This window comes from Orycteropus afer, unplaced genomic scaffold (genome assembly GCF_000298275.1).
Source record: "Orycteropus afer afer isolate SDZICR_OR568_19922 unplaced genomic scaffold, OryAfe1.0 scaffold00536, whole genome shotgun sequence".
Taxonomy (NCBI): Eukaryota; Metazoa; Chordata; class Mammalia; order Tubulidentata; family Orycteropodidae; genus Orycteropus; species Orycteropus afer.
Genome location: NW_006922123.1, coordinates 1,678,805 through 1,694,469, shown reverse-complemented (window position 1 = coordinate 1,694,469; position 15,665 = coordinate 1,678,805).

Below are 15,665 nucleotides of genomic sequence, written 5' to 3'. Positions count from 1 at the left end.
TACCATGAGGTGTGGATGGCTCTGAGATCAGACAAGGCAGAAAAGGTCAGAAAAGGCAGAAATGATAAAGAGCTATTTCAAATAGATGTTCACATATGTGATGTAAGAAATGAAGGACAAAGAATTAAATATGATTTCAAAGATTTCTACTCTGGGAGTGAAATTAAAATAAAAACTGACCATTTTATGAATCATTAAACTGAAATCAAATTTTGAATATAAAGCACTAGGAAAAATAAAATTAGTTGCCAAAAAACAAATTGAGAGCATCCAAAGAAACTAATATATGTATGTATGTGGATGATAGTTAGATAGATAGATAGATGATAGATAGATATATTATATAGAGAGATAGATGATAGATGGATGCGGGTTTAGACACACACACACACACACACACACACAGAATTTGGAACCATATCCCTGTACATATTGGAAACAAAATTCTAAGAATAATATAACCTGATCTAAATGGGATATGGGAGCTCTGGTAGCATAGTGGCTAAGTCACTTGACTGCTAACCAGAAGGCTGGCGGTTCAAACCCACCAGCCACTCCTCGGAAGGAAGATGGGGCAATCTGCTTCCACAGTGATACTGCCTCAGAAACTCAAGGAGGAGTCACTATGAGTTGGGTCTGACTCGACAGCACATAACAACAACAACAAAAACAAATGGGATACAGATTCAACTGAAAATGGACACAAATTCATTACAGTTTTCCTTTCAAGAAGCAGCATAGATTTTCTCACAATTTGAATCTAGGCTTGCCTTGTGATTTGCTTTTACTAATTAAAAATGGGAAAATTGTATGATTCCCAAGCCGAGGCTTTAAGAGCCTTGCTCTTTACTCCACCAACATCTTCGAATGTTGGCAACATCCAATACCCAACATCTACGCCGACTCCCAGCCTCTGTCTAGAAGCTAGAGTATGGCCAACCCGTGAGAGAAACCTAGAAGGCCGGGCTCTGCAGAACTTGGTCCTAAGTGCTGAGCCACCAAGTCCTGAGCGGATATTCAAATGGCTGGTGAAGTCATGGAGCTCCCCTCTCTCTTTTGGATGGAGAGCGCCCTTGCTGGTATGCTCTCCCAGTACTATTTTTTGCTGCACACACAGGGGGCAGAAAAGTTGTCTTTTTATCCCCATGGATTAGGAGAAGTGACTCCAGAAAGCATCATTCACATCCAAACCAGAAGCAGTTCGAAGATCCTGGACTCGGAACCCAATGCCATGCTTCATCCGATGTTTGAGATGCTTAAGCCGGGGTGAGTGTATCGCGCACGTGGGAAGAAGAAGCACGCTTGTGGCTGGAGGAAGTGAGTCAACTGTGATCCCAGAGAACTTGGGAAAACACAGAGCCATGCTAGAACCATCCTGAAATCCTGAGAAAGTGTAGCACCAGGAGAAAGAATGGCTGTAGGCTTTTGATCACAAGATAAAGATAGGATCTCTTTTCCATCCCTAGAATCTCAGCTGGCTTTAGGAGTTGCTTCCGTCAGTGGAGTGTGGTGGAAGTGGTGGTAAGAAGGTTTGAAGCTTTCTTCTCTCCCTTTTGCAATGCTGCTGCCATACAAAGAAGACTGAACTAGCCAAATGGATGCCTCAGTCACATGACCCGGCCAACAGCCAGCACCAACCACCAGAAAAGTGGAGGTGGTCATCTTATACAGTCCACCTATGGTTGAGGTGCCAAAACCATGATTGACTACAGGGAGGAGGAGTAGAGCAATGACCTGCTGAGCCCAGCCCAAACGGGTGACCCACAGAACTGCACACAAATGAAACAGTAGTTTGCAATGCATGGCTTTTGGATGCTTTGTTATATAGCAATCAATTCACAGAGTGTGCTAGTTTTCTGTGATCTGTTATAAGCCCTCTGGTTGGAACTAAGTTTATAAAATCTTGTGCATTGGGGAAGGATTTAGGGTTTCTTGTCACACATACGTGCAGACGGTCTCTTTGTGAGAACAGAAGAGGAATGCCACTGTGATATATTTCTACTGTGTAAATTCACATCACTGCATATTTTAGGAATTCTGCACTTGGATTTCAAGAGCTAATATATTGGTTTAGTTGATTGGTCTGTTCATTTCGGAGAAATCACAGAATCACTATTTTAATAATCAGAGGAAAAGTACTTGTTTAACAATTTTTAAAGGTTATTGAACTTTATCTTCCAGCTAGTAATGGTCTCTATTTCCTACAGCAGAAATGAAAAACAGAGGGAGACAACATGAAAGAAATTCCTTATCTCAGATCTCGTTAATTATTGCCATGGTTAGACCCTGTTTTGAATCCTGGTGACTTCAGAGGAGACTGTTGCCTTTAATATTTAATTATGAGATGGGGCGTAACTGGTAAACAGGGTTTGAAAATGTTAAAATGTACATGGGAAGGCATTAGTTAGCTTATGGATTTTATTATGTGATGCTGTGTTTTTCTGATTAGAAAATTCTTGAAATGGTAGCTACAGGAGGGGTGAAGTCAGGGAATAATTGGTCATAACGAAAACATCAGTGGCTGCTTGCTGTGAAGCTAAGTGTGTGACTATTTACATGTGGAAAGAATCTTCGTACAAAGAAAATGTTTTGAGTTTTCCAACAGATCTTATTTTTATAGTTGCATCAATAGAAGGGACAAATAAATGTGTGATTATAAAGACAAATTTACGAGAGAACAAACATTCACTGCTAACCAGAAACAGCAGAAATGACAAAAACTAAAATGAATGCACCATTTTGGTGATGGCAGATAATCAGTAAAACAGGTCAAGCCCACCCACCTCTCATTGAAGGAAAATAGAAAAGCTAAACAATTTATCACATGCAAGTAAAATCTTGCTGAAGATAATTCAAAAACAGTTGCAGCAGTATATTGACAGGGACTTCCAGAAATGAAAGCTAAATTCAGAACAGGACATGGAATGAGGGATATCATTGCTGATGTCAGATGGATCTTGGCTGCAAGCAAAGAATCCTAGAAAGATATTTACTTATGCTTTATTGACCATGCAAAAACATTCAACTGTGTGGATCATAACAAATTACAGATAACACTGAGAAGAATGGGAATTCCAAAACACTTCATTGTACTCATGAGGAACCTGTACATAGATCAGGAGGCTGTATTTCAAGCAGAACAAGGCGGTACTGCATGGTTTAAAATCAGGAAGGAAATGTGTCAGTTTTGTGCCCTTTCACCATACTTATTCAGTCTGCATGCTGAGCAAATAATCCGAGAAGCTGGACTACATGAAGAATTCCTCAGGATTAGAGGAAGATTCATTAACGACCTGCAATATGCAGATGACACATCTTTGCTTGCTGAAAGTGAAGATGACTTGAAGTACTTACTGATGAAGATTAAAGGCTGCAGTCTGCAGTATGGATTACATCTCAAGATAAAGAAAACAAAAATCCTCACAACTGGACCAATAAGCAGCATAACAATAAATGGAGAAAGGATTGAAGTTGTCAAAGATTTCATATTATTTGGTTCCACAATCAATACCCATGGAAACAGCAGTCAAAACATCAGATAATGTATTGCATTGGGAAAATTTGCCTCTTTCAAGTGCTGAAGAGCAAAGTTGTCTCCTTGAAGACTAAGGTATTCCTAACCCCAGCCATGGTGTTTTTAATTGCCTTATATGCAAGTAAGAGCTAGACAATAAATAAGGAAGACCGAAGACCAAAGAAGAGTAGATGCTTTTGAGCTGTGGTGTTGGCAAAGAATGCTGAAAGTACCATGGACTGCCAAAAGAACTAACAAATCTGTCCTGGAAGAAGTGCAGTCAGAATGCTCTTTGGAAGCAAGAATGGCCAGACTTCGTCTCACCTACTTTGGTCATGTGGTCAGAAGGGACCATTCCCTGGAGGAGAATATCATGCTTGTAAAGTGGAGAGTCAACGAAAAAGGAGAAGGCCCTCAATGAGATGGATTGCGCAGGGGCAGCAATGGTGGGCTCAGGCACAGTAAGGACTGTGAGGCTGGCACCGGGCAGGCAGTGTTTCATTCTGTTGCACAAGGGGTAGCTAGGTGTCAGAGCCAGCTTGCAGAACCTAACAACAGACAATATATAAAATGAATCATCATCTTAGAGGAAGGCTTATGGTGAAGGCTTATCAGCCTACCATTCAGGAGAAGAAAATGACCCTGTGAATTGAGTCTGGGACTTAGGGACACTTCATGGTTGCATTTTCCTATTCTGTAGACAACAGTCTGAGAGGAAATTTTGACATCACTGGGGAATTAGGTGCTTCCATGGGAGATTGGATGAGCTCTGGTGGTGTAGTGGTTAAGGCATTTAGCTGCTAGTCAAAAGATCAGTGGTTCAAACCCACCAGCTGCTCCATGGAAGAAAGATGGGACAGTCTGCTTCCATAAAGATTTATGGCCTTGGAAACCCAAGCAGGGTTGCTGTGAGTTGGAATCAAGTTGATGGCAATGACTTTGATTTGTTTTTTAGATGGGATATTAGAGAGTCAGAGTCTACTAAGACCAAGAGATGGTGGGTGTAGCCCCTCACTCCTGGGTTGTTTCACAAAATAGTAGTAAGGAGGAAAGAAAATTAGGTCCCTTTGCATGGGAGCAGCTCAGCCTCAAAATAGCTTAGTTTCTGAAATGGAGTAAAAGTTGTCTGAGTTTGTTTGTATCTTTCAGCACCTTCCAGAAGCAAATGCAAATAATTTCTGGAAGAAATAAATGATGGCCACAAATTAATTCTACAAATGATATTGTAAGTATATGTACTGAACATAGTAAAACATAACCATGAACATTATTAAAGAAGTAAACATGCATAAAAATAAGAGACAATAAAATCAGATACACAGAGACTCCACATATTTGAGATATCAGGAAGAGATATCAAAATAACTGCTTTCTCTTCAAGATTATAACACACAAAGTTGAGAATTTCAACAGATATCTGGAAATAATTAAATAGAAATTCTAAAATTAAGAAAGGAAAGCACTAAATTAAGAAATTCTTACATGGTTGAATAGAGAATTACAAAAATAAAGGTAGGTGAAAAACAATCTGGTCCCTACTTCTAGCAGTAACAATTGAGTTCAACCTTTCTGCTGAAAACAACTGGAAAATATAAAGTGTTACTTCATGTGATAAAATACTCAATACACAGGGGTGATGTGACAACTCTAAATTTATGCTCTCCTGATAACACTGCTTGAAAATATATATACCAAATATTGACAGAATTAAATTGAAAAATAGAAAAACTACCTGAATAATTGAAATAACAAAAAGATTTTTAAAAATAAATAAGGCTATAATATATGTGAAAAGACCCCTAGCTGTGCGTTGATTGAGCATTCCACTGCTCACCAAAAGCTTGGCAATTGGAATCCACCAAGTGTCTGCACAGATGAAGCCCTGGATGTCTGCTTTCATAAAGACTTCAGGCAAGAAACCCTACGGAGTAGTTCTATTTTGTCACAAGAGGTCACTATGAGTTGGAGTTGACTGGATGGCACCTTGACAACAATAGATATTTGAAGAACATGACTAACACATTTGGTGTGATGGGCAGATGTAGAGCACGGAGCATCCAAGTTGAGTACATTATTGTTTAGGCAATTACAGAAAATCTATAGGAATCTGTCATATTCTGATCCATAAAATAAGTGCCAAAGATTGTATAAAATTAAGCACATGCTTTTTCTTTGACCAAATTGTATTATGTAAGAAATGAATAGCACAAAGATTTCATTAGAAAAGTCCAACATATTTTAAAGTTCTCACTGCTGTCGAATTGGATCTGACTCATAGTGACCCCTCCTTGGGTTTCCGAGGCAGTATCTCTATGGCACTAGATTGCCCAACCTTCCTTCCGAATTTTAAAATTAGGAAACACAAATTTAAATTATTCAAGTCTCAAAGTAGAAATTACAATGGCAACTTCAAAACATTCTCAATGGAATTATAATGAAAGTCCTGTAACTCAAAGCTGGTGAAATGCTGCTCAAGTGGGTGGGTTTGGAGGGCCATTAGCTGTAAAGCAGCGACATAGGTATGTGTTACAATGCCTTTCAGCCTTCACACATCTCTCTTTTTACCTCTCATGTATAGCAGTTCCTTGGTGAAGCAAAAGGTTAACATGGCTGGCTGCTAACCGAAGGCTGGAAGTTAGAGTCCACACAGAGACACCTTGGAAATAGGCCTGGTGTTCTACCCAAAAAGTGGGCACTGAAAACTTTATGAAGTGTAGTCCTACTCTGAGACACACGGGCCTGCCACGACTCAGAGTGAACTTGATGCCAATTTGTCAGTCAGTCTGTCTGTCTATCTGTCTATCTTTCTGTCTGTCTGCCCTCCCACCCACCCATATGTCTGTCCACCCACCAGCTCACCCACCTCTCCAGCCATCCATCCACCTATTATGCAATCTCATTGTTTCACCCACATGAATCATTTTGACCCTGGATATTAACTTATCTGATCATTTCTATATCAAATGCAATGTCAAAAGGGAGAGATGGACAATGTCACACAGCCTATTAATGACTATAACCAAAAACCAAAACCCATTGCTGTCGAGTCGTATCCAACTCATGGCAACCCCTCCTTGGGTTTCCAAGGCGGTATCACTATGGAAGTAGATTGCCCAACCTTCCTTCTGAGGAGTGGTGGTGGGTTTGAACCACCAGCCTTGTGGTTAGCAATCAACTGCCTTAGGCACTATGCTACCAGAGCTCCTATAATGACTCCTTCTTGGGTTTCCGAGGCAGCATCACTATGGTAGTAGGTTGCCCCATCTTCCTTCCGAGGAGTGGCTGGTGGGTTTGAACCACCAGCCTTCTGGTTAGCAGTCAAGTGCCTTAGGCACTATGCTACCAGAGCTCCTATTAATAACTACAGATTTCAAAAAGAGAAAGGAAGAGATGAAAAGAGAAAAAGGAAGGGGAGGGGTGGAGGGACGAAGGAAGGGAAGTGGAGTGAAAGGAAGGGATGAGGAAGGGAAGGGGAAGAGAAGGGCCGGGAGGGAGGAAGGAAGCCCCAAGGAGAAGAGGAAACCCAGAGGCCGAGGAAGCAAACTTGTGCTTGAAGAAAAGCTACAGGTTCAATTTTCCTAACGCCGTTTCTGAGTGCTTGGTTTTAATCCCAAAGTTGTAGCGTCTCCACTCGTCTGTATGAAGTTCTGATGGGCGGCTCTCTCTCCTTCACCTCTGTATGAATATCTCCCAGACCGTGCTGCAATGAGCCATGACCCGACTGCGCGCCGGCTAATGATGCACATCTGGCCGGGCCTGGCATAGGCGGCTGCGCAGGTCTGGCCGGGTCAGGTTCCGCTCCTGTCGGAGCTGGCGGCCTTCTAGAAGGGAGCTGTAGCCAGCACCTCCCGGCACTGTCTTCCTGGGGGCAGGTGGAGCCGCGGGGGACCCAGGTCGGCCTTGACCCCTAGCTGTCCAGGGCCTTCAGCGGAAGCTGGTTGTCGGGACTTTTGTGGTCGGAGAACATTCATTTGTCATGTCACAAAAACAAAAGATTCTTCCCCTGGAAGTGGGACATTTATGAAAGCGACAACTTGAGATGGGGGCTGGGTGTTGCCTTCCATCCAGGTAGACCCTCCTATGAGCCTGTCCTTGGGTAATCTGGGCTCTACAGACGGTCAAATGAGCTCTTTCCCCCCCCCGGAGGCTCTTGGTAGCCATGACAGTAATTTGTCTCGCTCTGTGATGGGCAGGCTAACACTTCTCTGCGAGGCCTGGGAAGTGAAGAAATGAGCAAACATGTGTTGCTAGGATCGAGGAAAGGAATTGGCCTCGCTCCCCGCTAGGGCTCTCTCCTTGCTGCCGCCTGCCGTGTCTTCTCATTTCTCTGTAGCTGCTTCTGGGCGGAATTTTATTTCATTTTTAAAACCATGTATTAGCAATAATTGGACATGAAATATCACTCCTGAAGGGTGGACTTCACTGCAAATGCCGTTCTTGGATTTCTACAAAGGGCTGTAAGCAAAGCTGAAATCCTGATGACACATCTTTCAATCATCACGACCTGTAAGAGATAGAAGTGGATCATGGCCAGAGGCAAACCTCCAGAAGCAGGTGGTCTCCGTGGGCTACTCCTTTGCTCTGGACACTGCTCACCCTCTTGCAGATGCTGCAGTGTGAGGCCCCCTGCTCTGCACACCTTCGCATAGAACAATGACTGGCCTGATTCACTCACATCACTAGGAGTCCAGAGGAATGGGAGCAGGGCGAGGTACCCAATAAACAAGGGAAGCATGGCTTACACTTGCTTACTTACTAATCTGCCCTGAACAATTCCACATGGTTTCTCCACAAGCTTGAACTGGGCCTCTTAAGCTATTTTAGATTTTAATAGACCAGTAGCGCTATAAAGGACCTCTGCTGGTGCATTAGGCTGCTAACCAAAATGTCTAGGGACATGAGACACTCTGCAGGAGAAAGATGAGGCTGTCTGCGTCTCTAAGGGCTGACAGGCTTGGAAAGCATCTAGGGCAGTTCCACTCTGTCCTCTAGGGGTGCTGTGAGTTGGAATTGACTCCATGGCAGTGAATGTGTGGGTTATTAGTGCTACTGCACACAGAGAAAATGAGTGTGAACATGGCCATCAATGGAAGATGATATTTTAGAGCTTCATCATTATAGGGAGTTGATAATAATTTAAACTGAAAATATCCAGTAAAGCAACTGGAAATAAGGATCTAGAATATGTGTGTCTCATAATTCTGAATTAAAATAGTTTTGTGACCCGAATCTACAAAATATAAAACATGAGTTATCAGAATGTGGAAAAGCAAAATATATTGTCTCTGGTGCTGGATTTAGATCAAAATTACTAAACTGGGGAATTGAAGAACTCATAGCTTAGAAATACCCTTATCTGGGTTCTGGTGGTGCAGTGCTTAAGGCATTCTGACTGCTAACCAGAAGGTTAGTGATTCAAAACCCACCAGCCACTCCACAGAAGGAAGACTGGGCAATCTACTTCTGTACAAATTTACCTCGTCAGAAACCCAATGGGGTTGCTATAAGTCAAAATCAACTCAATGGCAGTGAGCTGTTTTTGTTTGTTTTTTGGTGGTGTCGGTGGGGCGTATGGCCACCTCCAGAGGCCCGTGGGTTCTGCTCCTCTCCTGCTTCAGAATCGCATGCAGTGCCTTTTCTTTGGTGAAATCCAGCTTTACGTTAAAAGGATTCTGAAAAATATGGTTTTGTTTCCCCTGCGCATTGCCCCTGCTGTATCCCTAGTGATATGAAAACATTTCTCCTTAGAGAATTAAGCCCTCTCCGCTGTCAGAGACCAAAGCTGTAGATGATTGAGAGTAAGCCCTGGTATGTCTATTCCTTAGATCCTGATCCTGTAAAGTCTAGCTACGGGGGAAATAGAAGCATATATTGATACATGAGATTCAAGCGTAAGCCCTCATCCATAAGATGAAACCTGATCCTTGCAAGCTGTTCTAACCATGTCTTCAGAAGCCCATTGGGCCATTCCATTGGCCAGGGGATGGGGCGTGCGGTTAGAGCCATGAATTCCGTGGGCATGAGCCTCCTGCTGCGGCTCATTTGCCCTAAAAGGAGTTCCTTGCTCCGGAGAAATAGCCAGGAGACTTCCGTGACAATGACCACAGCGATCTCGGAATGGGGGTCTGGGTAGGATCATTGCTGGCAAGGAGGCAAATCTATCCCCCAAATAAGTGTCTTCAAAAAAGAACAACTTGTCCCCACCTTCCAAGATGGAAGTGCTCCAGTGTAAGCAGTAGTTGCAGGTGGCTGGCTTGCCCAGTGGGGAGCATTGCCATGTTGGTGGCTCAATGTCACTTTCCCTCTGTTCAACACTGTTGATGTGTTGGAAACTCACTAGTAGCTGTCCCCATACCATCCATGGTAAGTAGAAGTCCAGTTTGTTGACTCCCTGCATATCCTCCATGTCTGCTTCCAAGGCAGTGTGGCTCATGAGTCGTTTCAACAGGACAGGAGTGGGCAGGCAAAGAGGCTCACTGGGATCCACTGAGAGGCCACCACATCCCCATGGTTGTCAAGTCACCCCTTTCCAGTTGTTGCCCTTTGGTGGAAATGTTCACAAGAAATGGAAATATTCTCATTCCATGAGGTCCAGACATATCCTCTCTGCCCAGGTCTCTTTGTCGCCGTTTTTCCAGCATTGGTCTTTATCCAGCCAAATCATTTCATTAGCCATGGTCAGAAATCTGTGTGAATTGGACTTATCTCCACTCTTCTTCCAGGGTGTACAGACCATCAAGTTCTGCCTCCTGGGAGCTTCCCCTCCACTGTCGTTCGCCAGCATCATCACCCCGAATGGAGATGGGTGCCATCATCCATCACTGGCGAGTGTTCCTAGCACATCAGGACGGACCATCTATACGTCACATACACAGGACCTCTTCTTCAGACAGCTTTTCATGAGAAACTCCTCATAAATCCGTCATGTGGGCTCACGGCGAGCAGGCCGGGGTTTAGAAGTAGATTGTGGAAATATGGCCCTCTTGCTCATGCAACTTCAATATGTCTCAGGACCCATTCAAGGCCAACATCATAACCTTCTCCCACCTGAAGATGAAGGCCACTGCAAAGACCACAGTCCACTGCTCTGTGGTCAGATCGACCCAGGGCAGCGTGAGCGGCTCACAGGGCACATTGGTGGTCCCTACCAAGCCTTCTATCCCTAACTGGGCCTATAATGAGCCAGAAGCTGTGTTGCTCTTGTTGTTTTCAAGCAAGAAGAGTTCTTTTCACAATGTGGACTGGCTTTGCTTCAAAGTTATCAGAGCATGTGCTTTGGTTTCCCAGAGGGATCTTTGCCGTACACCAGCCTAACTGCAGCAGACGCTTCCGGTACTCCTGGCTCTGCACACGGCTCGGGTCGGCACCACGGCTCCAGGCTTCAGGGCCTCTGGCAGGGCCAGCTGCCGCTGTGTTCCCAATGATCAGCTTCAGGGTGGCTTGGTAAACATAGTGCCTCTAAAAGCCAAAGAGATCTCAAAGGTATTACGCTATTTTCTCGGTGGATGGTTTTAGATACGGCATTTGGGCACTTACTGAGGTACCTTTTCATGAGTAGGAATCTTTTCATGCTCCAGACCAGAGAAAACCTTGAAATCTATTCCCAGTGGCAGATCTAGAATTTTCATGGGGTTTATTTCCCACCTCCTTATCAAGGCTTCCATTGCCTTTCACCACATCTCAGTTTCCAAGTCCAGTCAACATGATGTCATTAATTGAGTGGAGCAGCTTGATGCTTTGTGAGCAGATAAAATGACAAAGTCGCTCCATCCTAAAGAAGAACACAGCTGGAGAGAAGATATGCCCCTGAGAAAACTGAGTGCGGCTTTTGTTTCCTTTGTTGGTGAAATCAAATTAATTCTGACGTCTGTACTCACAGGCACAGACCAGAAGCTCTCACTAGATCAATAGCTGGAACTAATGATTGGCATTAACATAGCTTCTGGCTCACTGTAGGTCTTACTGGCAGGGACCACAGAGGTGCCCTCTGAGCTGCCCATCCTGACCTGGGTAACATGACCACAGAGCAGTGCACTGTGGTATTTGCAGTAGCATTCACCTTCACATGGGATGACAGGGGTTATGCTCTTAGGGTTGGACAAGTTCTGAACACCAGGGGCTGTGCTTGTATCATTTAGAAGACACTACATCTGGGGTAGCTGATGGGAGTTATCAGCTAAATAAGTTTATGACTGTTGCTGGGTGTCGCTGAGTCAATTGTGACTCATAGTGACCCCCAGGCGACAGAGTAGAACTGCACCATAGGGTTAGCTAAATTAAAATCTACCAAGGGCTTTAAGTGCCAACTGTATTTCAGGAACATAGGAAAATTCAGAAAATACATATCCTGTTTCCTCAAGGAGTTCATAGCCTGGTGAGCAAGACAATAGAATGGAGAAAGTGACATGAAATAAATTAAAGAGTGTGATGTTATCACAGATCAGAGAGTAGCAACCAGCCTAGATTGAAAAAAATAGCTGGAATGGATTTAGAAGCCCTGGAGGAGCTCTGGTGCTGTAGTGGTTAAGGCTTTTCATCTGGCTGGTAACCAGAAGTTTGGCGGTTCACACTACCAGCCGCTCTATGGAAGGAAGATTGGGCAGCCTCCTTCTGTACAGGTTTACAGCCTTGGAAACCCAGTGGGGTTCAGAATCGACTCAACGGCAGTGAGTGTTTTGGTTTGGGGGTGCAGTGAGGAGCCCTGGTGGCACCATGGCTACAGCTGCTGATTGAGAAACTGGTGTTTGGAGCCCACCAGCCACCCTGCAGCAGCAGGGACTAGAGTCCTGCCCCACAGGCTTTTCTGGACTGTGACCTTTGCAGGAGCAGATGCCAGGAGTTTCTCTCATGGAGCAGCCTGTGGGTTCAAATCTCTGACCTTTCAGTTAGCAAACAAGCGCTAAACCACTGTGCCACCCTTACCCATTGTTTCCAAGTCCATTTGGACTCATAAGGACCCCGTAGGACAGAGGAAAACTGCCCCCATAGGATTTCCGAAGCTCCAGTCCTTATGGAGCAGACCACCAAGCCTTTCTCCTGCTGAGTGGCTGGTGGTTTGCACTCCTGAGCTTTGGGTTGGTAGCTGTAACCATTGCACTACCAGGCTCCTTATTGTGTAGCCAGAGCTCCTAAGCCCATTATAGCTACTTTAGTCTTCACTAGTTTTTACTCTCCAGTCTGTGATAACATCACGCTTTTAGTTTATTTCACATCACTTACTCCATTCTGTTGTCTTTCTCACCAGAGTATAAACTCCTTTGGAAAAGAGGATATGTGTTTTCTGAATTTTCCTATGCTCCTGAAATATAGTCAACATTTAAAGTCATTGGTAGCCTTTAACAAACAGCTTTGCAAATGTGTTTTACCAGGAAAACTGTTCAGTATAAGCTTTTTCTTTAGTTCTTTGATACAATATGTTTAAGTAGAATGCTTTCTAAAATGTCTCCTTTATATGTCAGAATCCTTAACTATATCAGCCTATAAATTTCTATGCTTTCTCATTGTAAGGTGCAACTACTTGTCTCTCCCCATCTGAAGCAAAGAAGAGTGAAGAAAATCAAAGGCACATGGAAATAGTTAATCCAAAGAAGTAATGGACCACAGAAACTCCAGCCTCCATGACCCTGAGACCAGAAGAACAGATGGTGTCCAGTTACCACTACCAACTACCCTCAAAGGGGAGACCTCAATAGGAGGTCCTGCGTAGGAAGGAGAAAAATGTAGAATAAAACTCAAAATCATAAAAAGGATGAGACTTACTGGTCTAAGAGAGACTGGAGGAAACCAAAAACTATGGTCGTTAGACACCCATCGAGCCTGGAACTGAACTAAACCCCATGGCTCAACTATCAGCCAGGTTATAGACATGTCTGTATGGTGAACGATAACACCAGGGAGGTACACATTCAGTACAACAATCGACCACATGGAATCAAAATGGCGGCATGTGCCCAGGCATAAAGCTCAAAAGGCAGGAAGCGTTAGGAAAGAATGAGCAATGGGAACGGTAAACACAGGGAGGAAGTGGGAAGGGTGCTGTCACATTGTGGGGACTGCAACTACAGCCAATGTCCCGAAAGAAAATGTGCATGAATTGTTGAAAGGAAAGCCAGTTTGCTCTGTCAACTTACATCCAATTATAATCAAAGGTTAAAATAAATAAGTAAAAATCATTTGCTTCTATAGTATGAGTTTATATGAGATAGATACAAAATAATGCTTACTGAATGATGTTTACTCTTGGGTTTTCCAATAACTGATCAAATATAGGTCACAAGGTGTTAAGACAGTTGTATGATAGATTCCATCCATTAACATGAGACCTTGTTATACTAGTCAGAGAACTGAGGGAAGAACTCTTGACAAGTCTTTAAAAATCTCCCAGGCTCTTGAAAGTCAAGGAATGCACTGCTCTTCCTGTGATTTTCATTCTGTGTTAGAGATATAAAGGCAGTGATGCCCTTTTTGAAGCCTCTAGTTTATACTCAGGTAGGATTTTTTGTTAGAAGGCTCTAGCTCACTAATTTTTAGACTTCAAAAATGTATACAATCCCATAAAACAGCAGTATAGGAAAAGGAACTTAATCTCAAGATATCCCAACCAAAAATATACTCAAATTTTTATGACATTTTGATGTATATGCCAAAGGTAGTGATCATACATCTTCTCAAAAATGTCTTACTCAGAGAATGACAGATATGGCCACACTCCATAGAAACCTTGCAAGCATGAATCCAAAATCTACTTCTAATATCAAGATTGAAACAGTCCCAATACTGACATAAATGTATGCTGGTGTTCATTTACTTGAATTATCTATATAAAGATGATGTCATATATTAGAGTGTGTGTACTGTGCCATGTTTTAGAAGGACTGTCTCTCAGTGTGTCTAGCTCTCTAATTCTAATAATGTCTTCTCCGCTCCACCTCTCCAGATCTCTCTCCATGTCTTGACCTCTGCCTCTCCCTGTGACTAGCTCTCCCTGTCTCTAGCTCTTCTCCATCTCTCTGAGTCTAGCTCTCTTTTTATCCGTCTCTCCCTCCGTCCATCTGTCTTTCAGTCTCTTAATTCTACAGAAGGTAACCTTTCTTGGAAGCCTACTAAGGGAGGTTCTGCTACCTTGAAGACCAAGATAGGTGGCCCTCAGGGACCTGAGGCAAACCCTCACCTGGCAGGAGATGACAGAGTGGCCTAGGTAGATTGTATCTCTTTAAGTAGAATACACACATTTAATCATTTCTTAAATTCTTTTTCCACAACATACATGTCCTTGCACTTAAAACCACACCCACAAAAACTGGTTCTGCCATTGTTAACAAATCTATCTTCATTGAAGTCATCAATAGCTGTATAGACAGCCTCCTAATTCTACTCCTGCTTGTCGAAACCTGGAATCATTTGCAGACCTGGGGGCCTCTGTTTTATCACACTGCTCCAGGCCACAGCGGGGCATAGAACCGAGATTACGAACCAACCTCTCCACCACTGGCTTCTATTTCACTGGTGGAGCCTAGAGGCATTTTCAAATCATTTTCTTTCTCCCCCCAAGAACATGCTGGTGTATTAGCACCGTGTGAATGACAGCTTGAGATTATCATTACTTGTTTTATCACTTTCCCACACATGGTGGGCTCCTCCACATAGTCTGGTAATCCCATGTTTCACTGAATGGTCTAAGGTAACTCTAGGGTCTGAGGGTCCGACAGCACATACTCAGAACTTAGATTTAAATACATACGAGTTTAGATCCTGCTTTCCTCAAACAGCCATGGGACTCTGGCAATTACGTTGGTGGACCTCATAGTTGAATTGCGAATACGTGTTACTGTGCTCCAGAGAGGATGACATGAACTTGCACACATGAGGGTCTTAAGGGCCATTCTCCTCATCAGAAGTGCTCAGTGGATTGAGCTCTTACTGCTCCCTCTGCAAGGAGCACTGTGGGGGGGGGGCGTCGGTGGTTAAAACATTGAGCTGCTCAAGCAGAGGTCCATGGTTTGGACTCACCAGCTCCGCAGGAGAAACAGGAGGCTCTCCGCTTCTGTGAAGACTGACAGCCTTGGAGACCCTGTGGTGCAGTTCCACTCTGTCCTCTAGGGGCGCTGTGGGTCAGAATGGACTCCACGGCAGTGGGTGTGGTTTGGGCTTT